The sequence below is a fragment of the Gymnodraco acuticeps genome, unplaced genomic scaffold, assembly GCF_902827175.1.
Source record: "Gymnodraco acuticeps unplaced genomic scaffold, fGymAcu1.1, whole genome shotgun sequence".
Lineage (NCBI taxonomy): Eukaryota > Metazoa > Chordata > Actinopteri > Perciformes > Bathydraconidae > Gymnodraco > Gymnodraco acuticeps.
Window position 1 is genome coordinate 1,785,916 of NW_022989799.1, and position 17,714 is coordinate 1,803,629.

At 45.7% G+C, this 17,714-nt stretch overlaps 1 long non-coding RNA gene and 1 other non-coding gene across 2 annotated transcripts; one reads left to right on the forward strand and one right to left on the reverse strand.

The window, feature by feature from the left end:
- The first annotated feature begins 5 nt into the window (after positions 1 to 5).
- LOC117550911 lies at positions 6 to 6,888 on the forward strand. The gene is made up of 2 exons (XR_004569724.1): positions 6 to 1,775; positions 5,219 to 6,888. It is a non-coding gene; the product is annotated as an uncharacterized LOC117550911 (long non-coding RNA).
- Positions 6,889 to 7,953: 1,065 nt separating this feature from the next.
- Positions 7,954 to 8,025, reverse strand: trnaw-cca. Its single transcript has one exon. It is a non-coding gene; the product is annotated as a tRNA-Trp (tRNA).
- Positions 8,026 to 17,714: the final 9,689 nt, after the last annotated feature.

Sequence of the window (17,714 nt, forward strand, 5' to 3'; positions counted from 1 at the left end):
TCCACACTTCACCTGTGGTTGTATTGCATCTTCTTTAGATGAATGTGATATCCAAGATATAGCTGGGTTATGAATATCATTTGACCAAAACCAACATTATTGATCTCTCACCTGCAATGGTGTACAGTACATATACTCAAGACAGTATTAAGAAACCATTATGTGGTTAACTAAGAGTTCCCAGAGAAAACTATCTTAACATTAAGTAGTTGCTATTTCAGTCGTTCGCACGGTTTTCAGTGAACACAACAAAAACCAAAAAAAAGCTCATGTATTTTAGTCTCTTGAAAAACATTCAATAGAAAGTGAACAGCAAAGGATAAAAGACTTGGCAGTTTATTACACAGGCATTTGCTGTGATCTATACTTTATTTGATGGTTACTGGCAGCTAAGTTTATAAAGAAGTTCATCTCCTTTTTAATCATTAAACATACAGTTTGTATAAGATTCAACTGACTTTACAAAAACATAACTAAATAGTTATGAAACCTAAGCTGTACTTTAAACCTAATAAAGGACAACATGCCAGTTCTTTTTAGGTTTTGCAGTTGGGGTTGAGATTTGACAACATATTAACCAAGCTGAAACCAGTATCAACATGCTTATTGTATCTCTTTTGCATTCAATGTAAGCATTTGGCTATTTAACTGGGAAAGGAACTTGATAGATCTTGATAGATTCAGTTCAGGCTAAAAGACAGTAGCTCTCATTCCAAAAAATAACTGCTAAATAAGACCAGTTTACAAAGTAGAAACGGCAGCAGATGATAATGAAGTTGTTCAGCTTCTATTATTAATGAAAGTTCCACTAGGACTGAAAAATGATGGGATGCTCTGCTCTCAGATGTCTTGAATAAAATCACACTACAAAAATCTTTTCCTCATAAATCTTCAGGATATTTGGTTGAGTACACAGCAGTTTGCAGAGAGCTCTCTAACCAGACTACAGACTGGTTTCATTCTGGCCTGTTATGAAGTTACTCACTTAATTAACATTTATAGGCGACAGCTCATGTGACTAGCAGCTACCAGCGTTAACATTCTGACCGGTGAAGGTGACGATCAGGTGGACTTAAAATGAGAAGCTGCTACCTAACTGTTTATACACTGCTATTTGCTAATAAGATTAGGCAGAGACAGGAAAGAAGAGTTAATGTTAGTGAATCTGTATTTTGCCAGCTCCAGTGCCAGGGTTACATATCCCAGCTGCAGCGTTATAGGTGGGCCTAGGCCCACCCACTCTGGCACTGGGCCCACCCATTCATTGATCAAAAATGACTTGGCGAAAATATAGTTTCCAACATTTCTTGATCAAAATGAACAATTAAATAATAAAATAAGAGCAAATCAGGCCGAACTCATAGTCGAAGCGCGGGAGCAAACACATCGTAGAACTTCTCGCGGCCGCGCGCAGACGAAGGAGGACAGTGGACTGGGCAGACACTACAAATATACCGCGCTCACTAACGATGTCACAACAATCGATGTTCAGGTTTTTTTTAAAGAGTAAGAACAGAGTCGCCGCCGCCGGAACCACCACACTCATCATGCTCACAGCAGGTGCCGCCTCAGAGAGACAACAGTGTGTTTTAATGTTGTGCCCCCACTGAGCTCAGTCCCTCTGCGGGACGTAGCACCCGTTGCAGGATAACAGAAAATAGCATCCCAGTGCCGGACCTACCAGCCATAGATGACCCGGCGGCTACACAGCCAAAGCTCATAAAGTACCCTCAGACACTTTTAGGACAAAAGAAAAGAAGCTTCGCTGCCCACTGGTATGACAAGTACACATTCTTGGAGTATAGCATTAGCAAGGACAGTGTGTTTTGTAAAATGTGCCGGCATTTTAGTGAGAGAGGCCATGGTTACAGGGACTGGAAACGCATCGACTATGCTCTCAGTAAACACGAATGTCATTCTAAGCATAGCCTATTTTTATTAGATTATTAACAAAAATGGCCGAAGTGCCCTTTTATGCAGTTAAGCCCCTTCCCCTCTAACATCCTCTGCTCGTGACTGGAGACATGTGTTAGTAATCAATGTTTTTCTATTGTATCCCTTGCTACATTAGCTGTTTACTGTTGATGTCTTTGTTCAGAAATGTTATAAATGTTAAACTAAACGTTTGCACAGCCATAACATTTGTTTTCGTAAAACTGAAAAGACGTTCTCCTATTTAATCGTCAAAGTTGTATTAATATATTATAGTTACCAGTTGTGTGAGCACACACAGGTGAAAGATGACAATTATAGTTTTTTCTCCCTCGTTTTACCAGACTGCAGTTTTCTAATGTTATACCTGCTGCACAAACATTTCATATTGAGACTAAATATCTAGAGAAATGATTAAGAAACGTAGAGCTAAAATGTCGTGCCATTTGCAACTACCGGAGCGCACCCTGACGTGGCAGGCATTCTCCAGCCCAAATCAGCAACGCTTCTGCGTGTGAAGCAACAGTATCTGCTGCCCAGCCGCTTTAGTATGAAACGTACCTTCAGCTCATGAAAGCTCTGCAGCATCAGAAGGAAGTAGCCTAAAAATCTGCAGCCTCTCAAAAGTGCCGCGTCAGAGAACCAGTGCCATTTACGCACGGCCGCTCACTTCGCTAGATCCGCTAAAAAGGACAGCAGGCTGCGGTCTAACCACACAGACACACATCAGGTGTTCGCTCATTGTTCCATATTCTGCCGTTGTATGCTCTTTGTTTCTAAATGTAATGTATTGTGAAACAAAACAAAATAACAGGGTTAGGGTTAGTAGGGTTAGGGATAGTAGGCTATAACATTTTAAGCTTCGTATACGGGAACATGTTTAAGAGAGAAGGGTTTAGAAAAAGTGTCTTTCCTAGCCTATAGGAAATATGCATTACACAGTTGCCTACAATGATATGCAGGCATTTATTTTTCTTTTCTTTTTGTTAACGAGAAACATTTGATCAGGCCCAGCCTAAATAACATTGGCCCACCCACAATTGAAATCCTTGCGCCGTGGCTGAGATATCCTCTAAATTTTTGCATAGTAGAGCCAGAGATGCGGTCGTTACTAAAAAAAAAATATATATTACATATTACTTTTAAAAAAAGTAATATATTACACTACTTCGTTACTCTCTACATAAAGTAACTCGTTACTTTACTCGCCGAGCACGTACGAACTGCACATGCGTGAGTGGCAATAACTCTCCTTACCAGCAGGCAGGCAACAACCGGAAGACAGAGAAGAAGAACAGACTACGTGATATAAACAAACAACAAATAGCTTGTGCGTTAGCTTCACCTTAGCATGTGTTCTTTGCAGGTGCTTGTTGAGGTTTGACGTGGTGTTTCCAGCAGTGGATAACAGCTTCTGGCCTGGACACAGTTTGCACCTCACCGTCACATTCCTGTCTATTCTTCGGACAAACTCAAAATAATGGGCATACCTCCACCCCTCGAGAGTTATCGCTGACTCAGCCATGTTTATGCAGCACTGACTGCACGTGGAGATGTGGACGCGCAGATTACGTACATATAAACCTGCGGCGGAAACCCCTCTTGTCTGTCAGTGTGATTATGACTGATTTTTAGTAAGTAACGAAGTAACGCGTGTCGGGGCAATGTTAGTAACTGTAGTGTAATTACTGAATTATAAAAGTAGCGCGTTACACTACTCCGTTACCGACAAAAGTAATATTATTACAGTAACGCGTTCCCATTAAAGGGTTATCACACAGAGTGAACATATTCCTCACTGCAGGAGGCGCAAAGATTCATAATCCGGACGGGTGTCAGGGCCACCTGTGAGAAAGGTATTTAAGTCAGGATTTTGAGAACAAAATCCAAATTCTTACTTTAAAGTCGCCTTGTATTTAAAAAATGTATTTCACTTTAGTTTTTTGTTGTTGCCCTAAACTCTTCTAAAGGTATTATAACTGTAAATGATGAATATGTTTTCAGGTCCCATTGCCAAGCCCTTTCCTTAAATGTCTTTCAAAGCAGCTAATTTGTTCATGTTCATGGGAGTGTGAGCTAAGTGAACATGATTCTGCACCAACCTGCTATTGAACAAATATTGAGCTGTGCCGTTCCAGCCTCAGGGCACCAGCCGTATTAATGCCATGAAGGAGTTGCTGTGAGGAAAGGAGCAAAGCATTAATAGCAGCTTAAATGCAGGCACAGGCTGAGCTGCTCACTGGCAACAGAAAGAGCCTAAGAGCCAACAAATAGACTGTCCCAATGGAAGTCAGTCAAAGTATCACTGCATCCAGTGGTGGAAGTGCATTTACTCAAGTTCTGTACTGAAGTACACATTTAAGGTACTTGTATTTAACCCAAGTATTTTCATTTTATACTACTTTATACTTCTACTCAACTACATATTGGAAGCAAATGTTGTACTTTTTACTCCACTACATTTATTTTACATATTGTATTCACTTTGAAAATTCAGATGTTGACAGACAACACTTAGGGAAAATGTTTAAAGTGTGATTATTTGGTTAGATGAAACCATCCAATATTTATTTTTGTTTATGTAACTAAAACCATGAGTGGGTTAACAGAGAATTCATTGGCAGCAAAGTCTTCTGTTCAAATATATTTCACAGTCCCAGCTTCTTAAATGTGAAGTTCTGCTGCTTTTACTTTCAAATATAATTAGTTTTATATTGAGATTTTTCTGCAATAAGTACTTTTACTCCTAATACTTCAAGTGCATTCTCCTAATCGTACTTAATGCAGTACTTTTACTTGAAATTGAGGAATTTCTCAGTGGGGTATTAGTACTTTTACTCAAATAAAGAATCGGAATGCTTTTTCCACAACTGACTGCATATGCATACAAATAGCTGTTGTTGTCACTATAGCGATGCAGAGTTGTTCCCCTGGTTTCTGCGTGCATTTCTCCTGCAGCAACACACACTCAAAGGTTAAATATTGTCTTCTGATTGATATGAGAGACAGACAGGCTGCTCCCAGACCTGCTGTTGACTCAGACCTGCTGGTAGATTGTAAGCCTTTATTTGGTACTTTTTCCAGAGCTCATAAAGGAAGCGTTTGCTCGCTCTGTCAGCTACACAGAGATTTCAGCTCACTTTAAAATAGCTGACGTTCCCTTCCGTAACCTTCAGTAGACTAACATGACATGGTCCTGCTGCTGCTCAATCCCTGCTCTTAATAAAAGACCGGTCTGTTTGCTCATTGTCTTTACTCTGTGCTCTGTCTTCTCTCTCCTGTGTAGAGGCTGAGGACTGAAGAGAGATCTCCGAGGTTTTCCTGAATTCTCAAACTGTGTCATCAAGACCCAGGAGGGAGTACGTGCGGTTGCCACGGCTACAATTTATATACCGTTTCACAAGGCTGGTGGAAAAAATGGCCGCCAAGGTGGATTGTTGCTGAGACTGGATAAGGGAGCAAAAAAAAAAAGGCCAGGTATCTCATGCTCAACTATTCCTCCTTTTTCTTTTTTTCTAGATTTCATCATATTTCAAATAGAGCCGACACTACAAGGACCCAAATGTATTTATTATCTGTAATGGTTTTTTATGAGTCTACTACAATCTCTCCTCCAAGTCTGCTGCTGTCATTACCGCGGTCCTCAATGGGTTCACGGAGAGGTTTAACTCGTCTTCAAAGGAACCCCCCCCCCTCTTTACTTGGACATGAACTGTTTGACCACGTCTCTAAAAAGTCTTACCACGAATCCTCTTCGTTCTGTCAATGTGAACAGCGAAGTAGTGACTGTTCCCGCTCTCCTGGCGATCCGTGTTCCATCCTTCCGCACCGTTAGTTGGATTGGTGGATGTATTTATAATGAACTCTATTCCTTTCCAGAAACATGATTTGTCTCTCTTCCATTTCATTTTTAACTTGAGGACTGTCATGTCAACAAACCCCCCCTACCCTTCCCCTTTCAACTCTTTATTTTCCTGAGATACATTTTTACATCACTTTATTTAAAGCGTCACGTTTAAGAAAAAAAGCACTTTATCTGTACCTTGGTGGCCTGCTGTGAGCTCACTGTCTGAGACACTATTTGCGAGATACAGCCCTGATAGGCAGCAGGCGAGTTCAGAAGCCTTGTGGTTGACTATCCATGGCCTTGGAGATACAAAAAAACCTTTCTTTGTTTTATTTTATTGTACGATGTATGGGACACCAGACACGGATGGTTGTGTACACTGTATTCTCGACTTTGGGTGCATTTTCTCTCTCAGCTCACACACACACTACAACAACATTTCCACTGGAGAAACATGGGTGAACACATGTGTCAAAGCCCCCTATGCATTATCAGTTAAAGCTTTATGAGTGGGAGAAGAAGGAAAAACATGCTGTAAGAATACTGTGAATTCAACTGCTGAAGAGGAGCTCCCTACTACTCAGAGTCATTGGCAGAAGAGCAGACTGCAACGCTGACCTTTAGTGACCTTTGTGTTGAAAGCAGCACTGTTGGAATAGGGGGAGGGGAGGCAGTGAAGGCAAGAGGCTGTCAAGCAAAGCCCGGTCTGTATTAAAAAAAAAAAAACACAGAGCGAAGGCACACAGTCACGCTCGGCCAACCAGACGTCTCCCTCATGCCCGTCTGGAACACTCCGCTCACATGGAGGCTGAAAGCAGCTCATCCTTTGTCAAAGAGAGACGTGTGTTTATTAGGGGAGCATGTAATGCACTCCTCCCATTTTTGATAATCTGCGGTTTGACTGTGCTGTCAAGTCCCGGCTAGTTTCCAGGCAGCCTTACACAAGACGAGTGGGAGAGTCTCAGCGTATGTTTGCCTGAGAGAGGCCGGCAGGATGAGCAACATGGCTGTCTACTGTTGCCCACGTTGGTCAATGTTATTGGCTACTTTTCTTTTGTTTTCTTTTTTACATGTACTGTACATAAAATAAAATATAAAGCAATACCTGTGCTGTTGTGGATGGGTCACTTTGTCATCATAATGTAATGGTTCAATTGCTAAAGTTGGGGGGTTGAGCATAGCATAATATTCCGATCAGAATCCAGTTTATTGCACATACAAGGAACAACTTTAACTATTTAGCATTAAAAAGACAAGTTTTTACACCAAATGTAAATATACAAAAGAAACAAAAAACGTAGTACAATGAATATATGACAAACCGCAGTGTTTATATTATATTTTAAACTGGATTCTGTGCAGAGATGTGCCAAATTGACTGGATACAGGATTTAAGTCCTCAAAAAACAAGCTACCAGAAGTTGACAGCTTAAAAAAGGGCATTTCACTCATTTCAAACCTTTTCTTCTATAAAGTTGGTGAAGTTTTAATTAATGTCTTAGTTTAGTACTAAACCTAAAAAATGATGCACTACCTAATGGGAGCATTTCAAAATGTTATAAAATAAATACGACTTTGGGTATGATGGATGGCTTTTTGAAGAAGCATGTTTAGGGGGGACTCTAATGATAGATTCCCTGTTGCATTACTGGAAATGTAGGATGCTGTGTTAGGATTTTGCCCCATACTAAACAACATACATACTACGACTGATAGTCACGATATCTCACCCTCAGTAGCTGGACTGTTCTTATTGCAGTACAGCATCCAAAATAAAATATATTTCCTGTGATAACCACATTTGTATTTGAAGGGGATTGATAAATGTAATAAACATTATTTTCCTATGAGCCTCATCAACTACATCTGAGTAAAAAACACAATCATATGTTTGGTACTTACTGCTGATGTCCTGACACGGTCAGGCTAGCCACAAAAGTGGACACACAGGCACACTTTGTTTTTTATTTTCTCATAGAACAGTTTAAACACAAACATTTCAACAATTCACCTCTTTTCTTAACCGGTGCAGTCTTTCCGTGGCCATTAGAAGTATGCAGGCTCGAGGAACTAACACATTGGCTACGCTTTTCAGGCTTAGCGGTGGTAGCTAGCTTGGTAATAAGATACATTAGACCTTTAATGACCCCCGTAGGGAAATTCAAGAAATACACTGACCCTGACGTGATTTGAACACGCAACCTTCTGATCTGGAGTCAGACGCGCTACCGTTGCGCCACAGAGTCTGATAACAGGGGTAGTTTTAAACTGTTCATACTCTTTCTGCCCTTGTTTGATGTAGGGACCCTTTAAAAGCAAATCAAGCCCTAATATGTCACTTTCATCAGACTAGGTAAATTAAGCCTAATCTAGCAAGATCTCTCTGACAAAACAAATCAATTTGGTTGTTTCCTGTCACTCCCTATCCCTCTTTGCTCTCCTCAGCCATCTGTTCGCTTCCTCAGCTGTGGCCGGTCCACATGTGTTGATTTGTAGCTCCTGCATCATTAATATACTAATAGGATTAATAAAGTATGTCTGTTGCATAATGTGTGCAGCTCAGTGGCTTTGGGCCGGTGAAGGTGAGGTGACCTACGTCTGTCTCCTGATCTGATCATTTTGCTATAGAGGCTCAGCTGTAGTTCTCCCTTCCCCCCTCGCCTGCTCTCATTTCATACCACTGACCTGACTTTGTCTAATGTCAGACATTTCATAACTCTAAACTCAGTTTCCATTCGACCACAGCTGCCCTAAAGCAAACTGACTGATTTAATAAGGGGAAATGGAAAAATATAGTGTCTGAAATGAAACAGAAACTCTAGAAATTGACCTGTTTGGATGTTAAAGGTCTGAACTACTACTATACCAAGTAGAGAGAGTTTAATACCAACACAACTGTATCAATATATACCTTTTTAGGTGACTTAGCATTCTGCTGCTGCATTTCATTTTCAATCGGGCTGTTACTCAGGAGCAAAAAGTGAAATTCACACAATCGCCAGAATTGAGCTTCATTCTATGTTAAATTAAGCATCACAAACTTGCCTTTTATCTGGTGTAGTTGTTTTTGTCTCTCTCAGAAACATTCCTGATTAATTTAATGAAGTCTGAAAGAAAATGTATTTTCTTACAATGTCAACATTTATGTCTGAATACAATGTGACATTTCTTGTGGTTTTTGAAGGGCTAAAGGAATGGATTGTTTTAGAAGGCAATATTGAAGCTGTTAGTGAGGATGTACTATGGATAATTATCAATAAAAAAGTTAAAGAAAAACAATGTATCAACCGCCTACTCCGCCCCCCTGCCGCCCCCCAGCCCTCAGGGGCTCCCGATCTGTGCTCCAAATTCCTCGACTTCTTCCAGGCGAAAGTCGAGGCCATCCATCAGCAGCTCCTGGCGCCTGGCCCTCCCCCCCTACCTGCACCTCAGCCACCTGGTAACGCACCCCCAGCGCCGCGCCTCTCCCAATCCAACCTCTCCTCCTTCTCCCTTGTGGATGCTCTCCAAGTGGCCAAACTGGTCAGTTCGGCCAAGACCTCCACCTGCTCCCTGGACCCCATGCCCACAGCCCTGGTCAAGGACTGCCTACCCACCCTCTGTCCCTACATGGTGGTCATCATCAACGCTTCTCTGGCTCCTGGTATAGGCCCCACCAGCTTCAAAATGGCTTCAGTCACCCAAATACTCAAAAAACCGACCTCCAGAACCACCGGCCGATCTCCAACCTTCCTTTCCAAAACAAAACTCTGGAAAGAGTGGTCGCCGGCCAACTCCATCTATACATGTCCAACCATGAGCTCTATGAGCCCTTCCAATCCGGCTTCAGACAGCAACACAGCACTGAGACCGCCCTCATCAAGATCACCAACGATCTCCTCATTGCTGCTGACTCTGGCCATCTCAGCATCCTCATCCTCCTGGACCTCTCTGCAGCGTTTGACACCATCTCTCACAACATCCTCCTCACCCGCCTCTCAGACCTCCTAGGTATCACTGGCACAGCGCTGTCTTGGTTCACATCCTACCTCCACAACAGGAAACAGTTTGTCTCCATCAATGGCTCTAATTCACCCCCGGCCCCAGTCCACCACGGTGTACCCCAGGGCTCTGTGCTTGGCCCCCTCCTGTTCACCATTTACATGCTCCCCCTCGGCCAGATCCTCCGACATCATGGACTCAATTTCCACTGTTACGCTGATGATACCCAACTGTATCTCAGCACCACTCCATCCTCCCAGCTCCCCCCGCAGTCTCTCATCAACTGCCTGCATGACAACAAAGCATGGATGTCATGCAACTATCTCAAACTAAACAGCAGGAAAACAGAGCTCATGGTTGTGGCACCCAAGGCGCTGCTCCAGAAGGTTGGTGACTTCATCCTCGAGGTCAACGGCTGCTCCATCTCCCCATCTCCTGAAGCCCGCAACCTGGGTGTCATCCTCGACTCCACCCTCTCCTTCCACTCCCACGTCATGTCTGTGACCAAATCGGCCTTTTTCCATCTAAGGAACATTGCAAGACTCCGACCGTCACTCTCGGAGTCGGTTGCCAAAACCCTAGTCCATGCGTTTGTCACCTCCCGTTTGGACTACTGCAATGATCTCCTGTTTGGGGTTCCCAACAAAACCCCGGACAGGCTCCAGTCTGTTCAAAACTGTGCTGCTAGGGTACTCACAAATACAAAGCCATGGCAGCACATCACTCCCACCCTCATCCACCTCCACTTGTTGCCGGTCAAGTCCCGCATATCATTCAAAATCCTCCTCCTTACCTACAAGTCCCTCCATGCCCATGCCCCCCAGTACCAATCAGACATCCTTCACCCACATGCCCCACCCCGGAACCTGCGGTCTTCAGACTCTGGCCTGCTTTCCACCCCCCGCACCAAACTGCAAACCTTCGGGGACAGAGCCTTCAGCGGGGCAGCCCCCACCCTCTGGAACGCTCTCCCTGCGGAGATCCGCAACATCCCCATGCTTGACGCCTTCAAAAGGGCCCTCAAGACCCATCTGTTCACCAAGGCCTTTGGCCCCTAATCTATTTGTTGTTTTTGTCTGTCTGACTGGTTGTCTGATTGCCTTTTGTTTTGTTATGTTTGTTTTGCCCTGCTCTTCCTTGTAAAGCGACCTTGGGTCCCATGAAAGGCGCTATATAAATCTAAGCTATTATTATTATTATTATTATTAATAATGTAATACATTTAATTGTATTATTTGACGAACAGTAAACCTTTTTCTGACTTGCTACAGCAAACACTGTGGGGCTGGGAGCTAACCTTTAAAGTTAGCTTAGCTTGTTTATTATAACTCCAAAATCCGGGATCCAGGACGTTTTTACCAGGAGCCGAATTATTCACAGAGGTCTCCTCCTCTCTACAGAAACAGACCCAGTCATTAAAAGTGGTGAAAAAAAGCAACTAAGCAGAGCAGTTTTGCGTTTAAAACTTTGTTTCACCAATGATGTTCTGCTAACGTTAGCTAAAGCTGCTTGGCTTGTGGTAGCTAGTTTTTCCATTACTTAAATCCTTCATCCGGTTAAAACATTGTTTTTGACATTTTAATGCAGGAAGTTACATATTATACCTTGTATATTCAGTTACATGAAGGATAGGGCAATGATAATGTACTATAATGACCTGAATCTCAACTTCAGATCAGCAAAACGTACTCCCAGTGAAATAAGCTATTTTATATCTGTGGGGATTGTCTGCTGTTCAGAATAACACATTCACATAAAAAAAAAGGTCAGCACAGCCCAGTGGAAATAGAACTCTCATTTACTGTTTAGATAAACCCACCTGGTGCGGCCTCTGTTTATTACAGCTGTGTTGGTTTTCCTACTTTGTGTTAGGTCTGTTCTTCCCGCAGGCCACTCCTCGCCATCTGAGTCTATGTTGGGCTTTGTGGCTGTAACTGATGTTACTTAGTGGCAATCCACCACCCTGTGCAGGTGAAGTGTGGGGGGGGGGTATACAGTGCCACACACATAAGCAGATACTTATGCATGTGTGAAACAAAGGAACAGCAGTGACCACTGTGGAGAGATTTATCATGCTGGGGGCAGTTTTCACTGAAGTGGAGCCAACATCGCTTCCACTGTGTGTCCTTTGGGCAGCTTGGGGGGGATGTCTGCTCCAATGTATTCACAATGGGCATGTTGGTATTCTATGGGCTTAGATATGTCTCATGATTATTTGTGTGAACATAAAAATAATTTGTGTGTAAATATGTGATTTATAAATGTAAAACACCATCTACAAATGCATTTAAAAGATTTGCATACTCAAAAATTAATTTGCAAATGTAAGACTGATCTGCAAATACGCAAAATATTTTTCCAAATAAAAAAAAGATCTTTGAATATCTCTTTAACATTTACAACTTTCGATCAGGCATTTGTGAATCCATTTTGTATTTGTCGACCAAAAATGCGCTTGTGGATCTCACATTTCTGCTTGTGGATCTCAAATCTCTGCTCGTGGATCTCAAATCTCTGCTCGTGGATCTCAAATCTCTGCTCGTGGATCTCAAATCTCTGCTCGTGGATCGTCTTTTTACACACACGGGGTGTTTCTCAATCGCGAGTACGCTTTCTTGGTAGCACATGTCTGCCGAGCATCTTGCTTCTGTCAAGATCTGTCTTTATTGTATTTTGTCTTGTCTTTTTCTGTCTTTTGTTTCATGTTTTATTTTGAAAGGTCTTCACCTCCTGTCTTGCCTGTTTCTGTCTGTGTTGTGTTTTGTCTTGCCTAGATCTGTTTTTGGTTTTCTGTCTGCGTTGTGTCTTGTCTAGATCTGTCATTGGTTTTCTGTCTGTGTTGTGTTTTGTCTTGTCTAGATCTGTCTTTGGTTTTCTGTCTGCGTTGTGTCTTGTCTAGATCTGTCTTTGGTTTTCTGTCTGTGTTGTGTTTTGTCTTGTCTAGATCTGTCTTTGGTTTTCTGTCTGCGTTGTGTCTTGTCTAGATCTGTCTTTGGTTTTCTGTCTGTGTTGTGTTTTGTCTTGTTTAGATCTGTCTGTGGTTCCCTGTCAGTTTCCCTGGTGTGTCTAATTTACCCGATTGTGTTCACCTGGTGTCCCTGTGTTTTCTCCTCCCTCCTCACCTGTGTCTTGTTTGTATGATTAGTCTTGTGTGTATTTAAGTTCTGGTTTTTCTGTCTGTCTTTGTCGGTTCGTCTTGTGTTTTGACTTGGTCTTCGGTGAGTGTTCTGTTCAGTCTTTGTAAATAATTTAGCCTTGAAATAAAGGAGTTATTTTTGTCACTTTAATCTGCATTTGGGTCCTGCTTCCTACTCACACCGTAACATTACGAACCGACCTGAAATATGGGCCCAGCAGATCCTTTTGAGCAGGAATTGTTGGATTTTACTTTTTCTTTGGCTACCTGCTCTGATCGATGGATGGAAGCGTCCGGGGTTCAGCAGCGAGAGGCTGCTCTGGCAGAGGCGCGCCAGATAATTATGGAGAAACCAGGCTTGGTGAGATTCTTACCGGGAGGGATTTGGATTTCCTCATGGTGTGTTATCCCCTGCCTGACAGCCCCAGGCCTCCCAACTCCCGTTATGACACCACACGCATCGGTGTGGTCCGTTTGGAGTCAACCCTGGCTTCTGCCCCATTGCCTGCTCCTGTCCAGGAGCCGTTCTCTGGAACTCGTCTGGCCTTTGGAGGGCCACGGAGCCTCCAAACGGCTCCTAAAGGAAGGAGTCGCAAGGCCAGGTTAGCAGCCCGAGCCCAAAGATCCATGGTTCCGGCCCCAGTTCTGGCCCCAGCAGCCATGGTTCCAGCCCCAGCAGCCATGGTTCCGGCCCCAGTTCTGGCCCCAGCAGCCATGGTTCCAGACCCCGTTCTGGCCCCAGCAGCCATGGTCCCAGACCCAGTGCTGGCCCCAGCAGCCATGGTCCCGGCCCCAGTTCTGGCCCCAGCAGCCATGGTTCCGGCCCCAGTTCTGGCCCCAGCAGCCATGGTTCCAGCCCCAGTTCTGGCCCCAGCAGCCATGGTTCCAGACCCCGTTCTGGCCCCAGCAGCCATGGTCCCAGACCCAGTGCTGGCCCCAGCAGCAATGGTCCCGGCCGCAGTTCTGGCCCCAGCAGCCATGGTCCGGCCCCAGTGCTGGCCCCAGCAGCCATGGTTTCGGCCCCTGTTCTGGCCCCAGCAGCTATGGTTCCGGCCCCAGTTCCGGCTCCAGCAGCTATGGTTCCGGCCCCAGTTCCGGCCTCAGCAGCCATGGTTCCGGCTTCAATTCCGGCTCCAAAACCGGCCCAAACAGCCATGATCCAGGCTTCAGCTCCGGACCTTACAGCCATGTTTCCGGCTCCAGAACTGGATCTTACAGCCATGTTTCCGGCTCCAGAACCGGCCCATCCAGCCATGATTCCGGCTCAAGTACCGGGCACAGCAGCCATGGTTCGGGCCCCAGTTCCAGCCATGGTTCCGGCTCAAGTACCGGCCCCAGCAGTCATGGTCCCGACTCCGGCTCCTCGTTACCTGTTGACTCATCGGCCGACGCCAGATCCCAGAGTCCTGTCGGCGTACCGGCCGACTCCAGCACCTCGTCTCCTGCTGGCTCTCCAGCCGACGCCAGATCCCAGAGTCCTGTCGGCGTACCGGCCGACTCCAGCACCTCGTCTCCTGCTGGCTCTCCAGCCGACGCCAGCTCCCCGTGTCCTGTCGGTGTACCGGCCGACTCCAGCACCTCGTCTCCTGCTGGCTCTCCAGCCGACACCAGCGCCCCGAGTTTTGTCGGCGTACCGGCCGACTCCAGCACCTCGTCTCTTGTTGGCTCTCCAGCCAACGCCAGCTCCCTGTGTCCTGTCGGCGTACCGACCGACACAAGTTCCCTCCCGAGTCCCCTCTCAAGTTCCTACCCGAGTTCCCTCTCAAGTCACCTCTCAAGTCCCCTCTCAAGTTCCTACCCGAGTTCCCTCTCAAGTCACCTCTCAAGTCCCCTCTCAAGTTCCTACCCGAGTCCCCTCTCAAGTTCCTACCCGAGTCCCCTCTCAAGTTTCCTCTCGAGTCCCCACTCGAGGCCCCTCTCAAGTTCCCTCTCGAGTCTCCTCTCGAGTTCCCTCTCGAGTCTCCTCTCGAGTTCCCTCTCAAGTTTCCTCTCGGGTTCTCTCTCGAGTCCCCTCTCGAGTTCCCTCTCAAGTCTCCTCTCCAGTTCCTTCTCTAGTCCCCTCTCGAGTCTCCTCTCGAGTGCCCTCTCTCGAGTCCCCTCTCGAGTCACCTCTCAAGTTCCCTCTCAAGTCCCCTCTCGAGTTCCCTCTCGAGTCACCTCGTGAGTTTCCTCTCTAGTCCCCTCTCGAGTCTCCTCTCGAGTTCCCTCTCAAGCCCTCTCTCGAGTCCCCTCTCGGGTCCCCTCTCGAGTCACCTCTCGAGTCTCCATTCAAGTTCCCTCTCGAGATTCCTTTCAAGTCACCTCTCAAGTCAACTCTCAAGTTTCCTCTCGAGTTCCCTCTCAAGCCCTCTCTCGCTAGTTCCCACTCAAGTCCCTACTCATGTGCCGTTGGAGGTCCCGCAGACTACTCTTCTGCCGGGGGTCCTGCCAACCCCATGTCCTGAGCCGTTGGAGGTCCCGCAGACTGCTCTTCTGCCGGGGGTCCTGCCAACCCCATGTCCTGTGCCATTGGAGGTCCCGCAGACTGCTCTTCTGCCGGGGGTCCTGCCAACCCTATGTCATGTACCGTTGGAGGTTCCGCTGGGGGTCCTGCCAACCCTTTGTCCTGTCCCGTTGGGGGTCCCGTCGACTACTCTTCTGCCGGGGGTCCTGCCAACCCTATGTCCTGTCCCGTTGGGGGTCCCGCCAACCACTCTCCTGCCGGGGGTCCTGCCAACCCTATGTCCTGTCCCGTTGGGGGTCCCGCCGACTACTCTCCTGCCGGGGGTCCTGCCAACCCTATGTCCAGTGCCGTTGGAGGCCCCGCCGACTACTCTTCTGCCGGGGGTCCTGCCAACTCTATGTCCCGTGCCTTTGGAGGTTCCGCTGGGGATCCTGCCAGCTCTATGTCCAGTCCAGTTGGAGGCCCCGCCATCACCTGTCCTACCGGGGGTACTGCCAACCCCTTGTCCAGTTCCGTTGGAGGCCCCGCCATCATCTGTCTCGCCGGGGGTGCTGCCAACTCCTGGTCCTCTTCCGTGGGGGATCCTGCCGAAGCCTGTCCCACCGGCTCTGGTTCCTGTTCGGCCGACACCGGGTCCTGCCTGGCCTCCGGAGCTGTTTGGCCTTCGCCCCACCTTGAACTCTGCCTTGTCCCCGGGCCGTCCGCCCGAGTCCCCCTTTTCGAACTCTGCCTTGCCCCCGGGCCGTCCGCCCGAGTCCCCCTTTTTGAACTCTGCCTTGCCCCCGGGTCGTCCGCCCGAGACCCCTTCCTTGAACTCTGCCTTGCCCCCGGGCCGTCCGCCCGAGACCCCATCCTTGATCTCTGCCTTGCCCCTGGGCCGTCCGCCCGAGACCCCTTCCGGGTCCTCCGCTGTCAGCCCAAATTCTCCAGACCCCCTCCACCCACCCTGTTGGCCTTAGTTTTGTTTTGTTAAGTTCTGGTTTTTCTGTCTGTCTTTGTCGGTTCGTCTTGTGTTTTGACTTGGTCTTCGGTGAGTGTTCTGTTCAGTCTTTGTAAATAATTTAGCCTTGAAATAAAGGAGTTATTTTTGTCACTTTAATCTGCATTTGGGTCCTGCTTCCTACACACACACACACCGTAACAGCTTCAGAAGCGAGGCAAGAATACTTCCTGGCATTCGGAAAACAAAGAATGGAACAGGCTAGCAAGTGTGCAGGTGTGCGTCATATGAGAGGCCCGCCTTACATTTTCCGCCACAGACTTGGGGAAATTGGTCCGTGCGCATTGTGTGGGGATTTTAAGACCGTGGAGTCTACTCATGTGCAGCCTCGAAATTTCTCTAAACGAAGTACGCCGGCCTTGGTAGAATTCCAAGTATGCTGGACATTGGAACAGTACTTCGGCGGCACTCGATGACGTAGTATGCTTGAAATAGTGGCTCTGGAGCAGCTTTACTCGCGATTGAGAAACACCCACGGAGTTTTGAGACAAACTTTCCGCCGGACTCGGCTAAAATCTACTCATGTCACTCGGTTATTTTCGGAAACCACATGATGGCCTGCTGATGACGACATTTCCGCATGGTTTTCAAAGTAAGAGCATGATGGTTTGTTTAATGCGCAGTTTTTTTAATGAACAGCGGAACGTTAGATGCATTCTTTATCACCATCATCATCATGTTATAGTGATACAGTTAGTTTGTGTCAGTTTATTGGTTCAACTTTCTTCATTGTTTTTTGTGTATTCAGTCAAGCAGGTCAAAGTTACAAAGCACTTCACATCTTATTAATCGGCCTAGTTTTACCTTACCAGTGCAGTGGTAAGGTAATCTGTAGAAAAGCACCGTATTTAGGTCAGCCTTCATAGTAAGGCTACATGAAATGTTATAATATTCATCGTGTCCTTTCTACTGTATGAACATACAGGACATATATTCCTGTCATTTGGGATGAATGAAGTATCTATCTATCTATATATCCATCTATCCATCTATCTATATATATATATATATATATCATTTATAAATGTGCTATATAAATAAAACTTGATTTGATTTGATCCATCTATCTATATCTATCTATCCATCTGACCATCTATATATATATATATATATATATGATATCCATCTATCTATCTATATATCCATCTATATATCCATCTATCTATCTATATATCTATATATCCATCTATCTATCTATATATCCATCTATCTATCTATCCATCCCACCAAAATGGCCCCTCAGCTATACTGATTGAAATCTATACAGGGTGATTGCATTTAGATGTGATAATGTACAGTTTACGGTTCAGTGTGAACCAACCAGTTCCACAACTTAGCAGGAGGGAGTAACTGTTGATATGAAAACACATACATC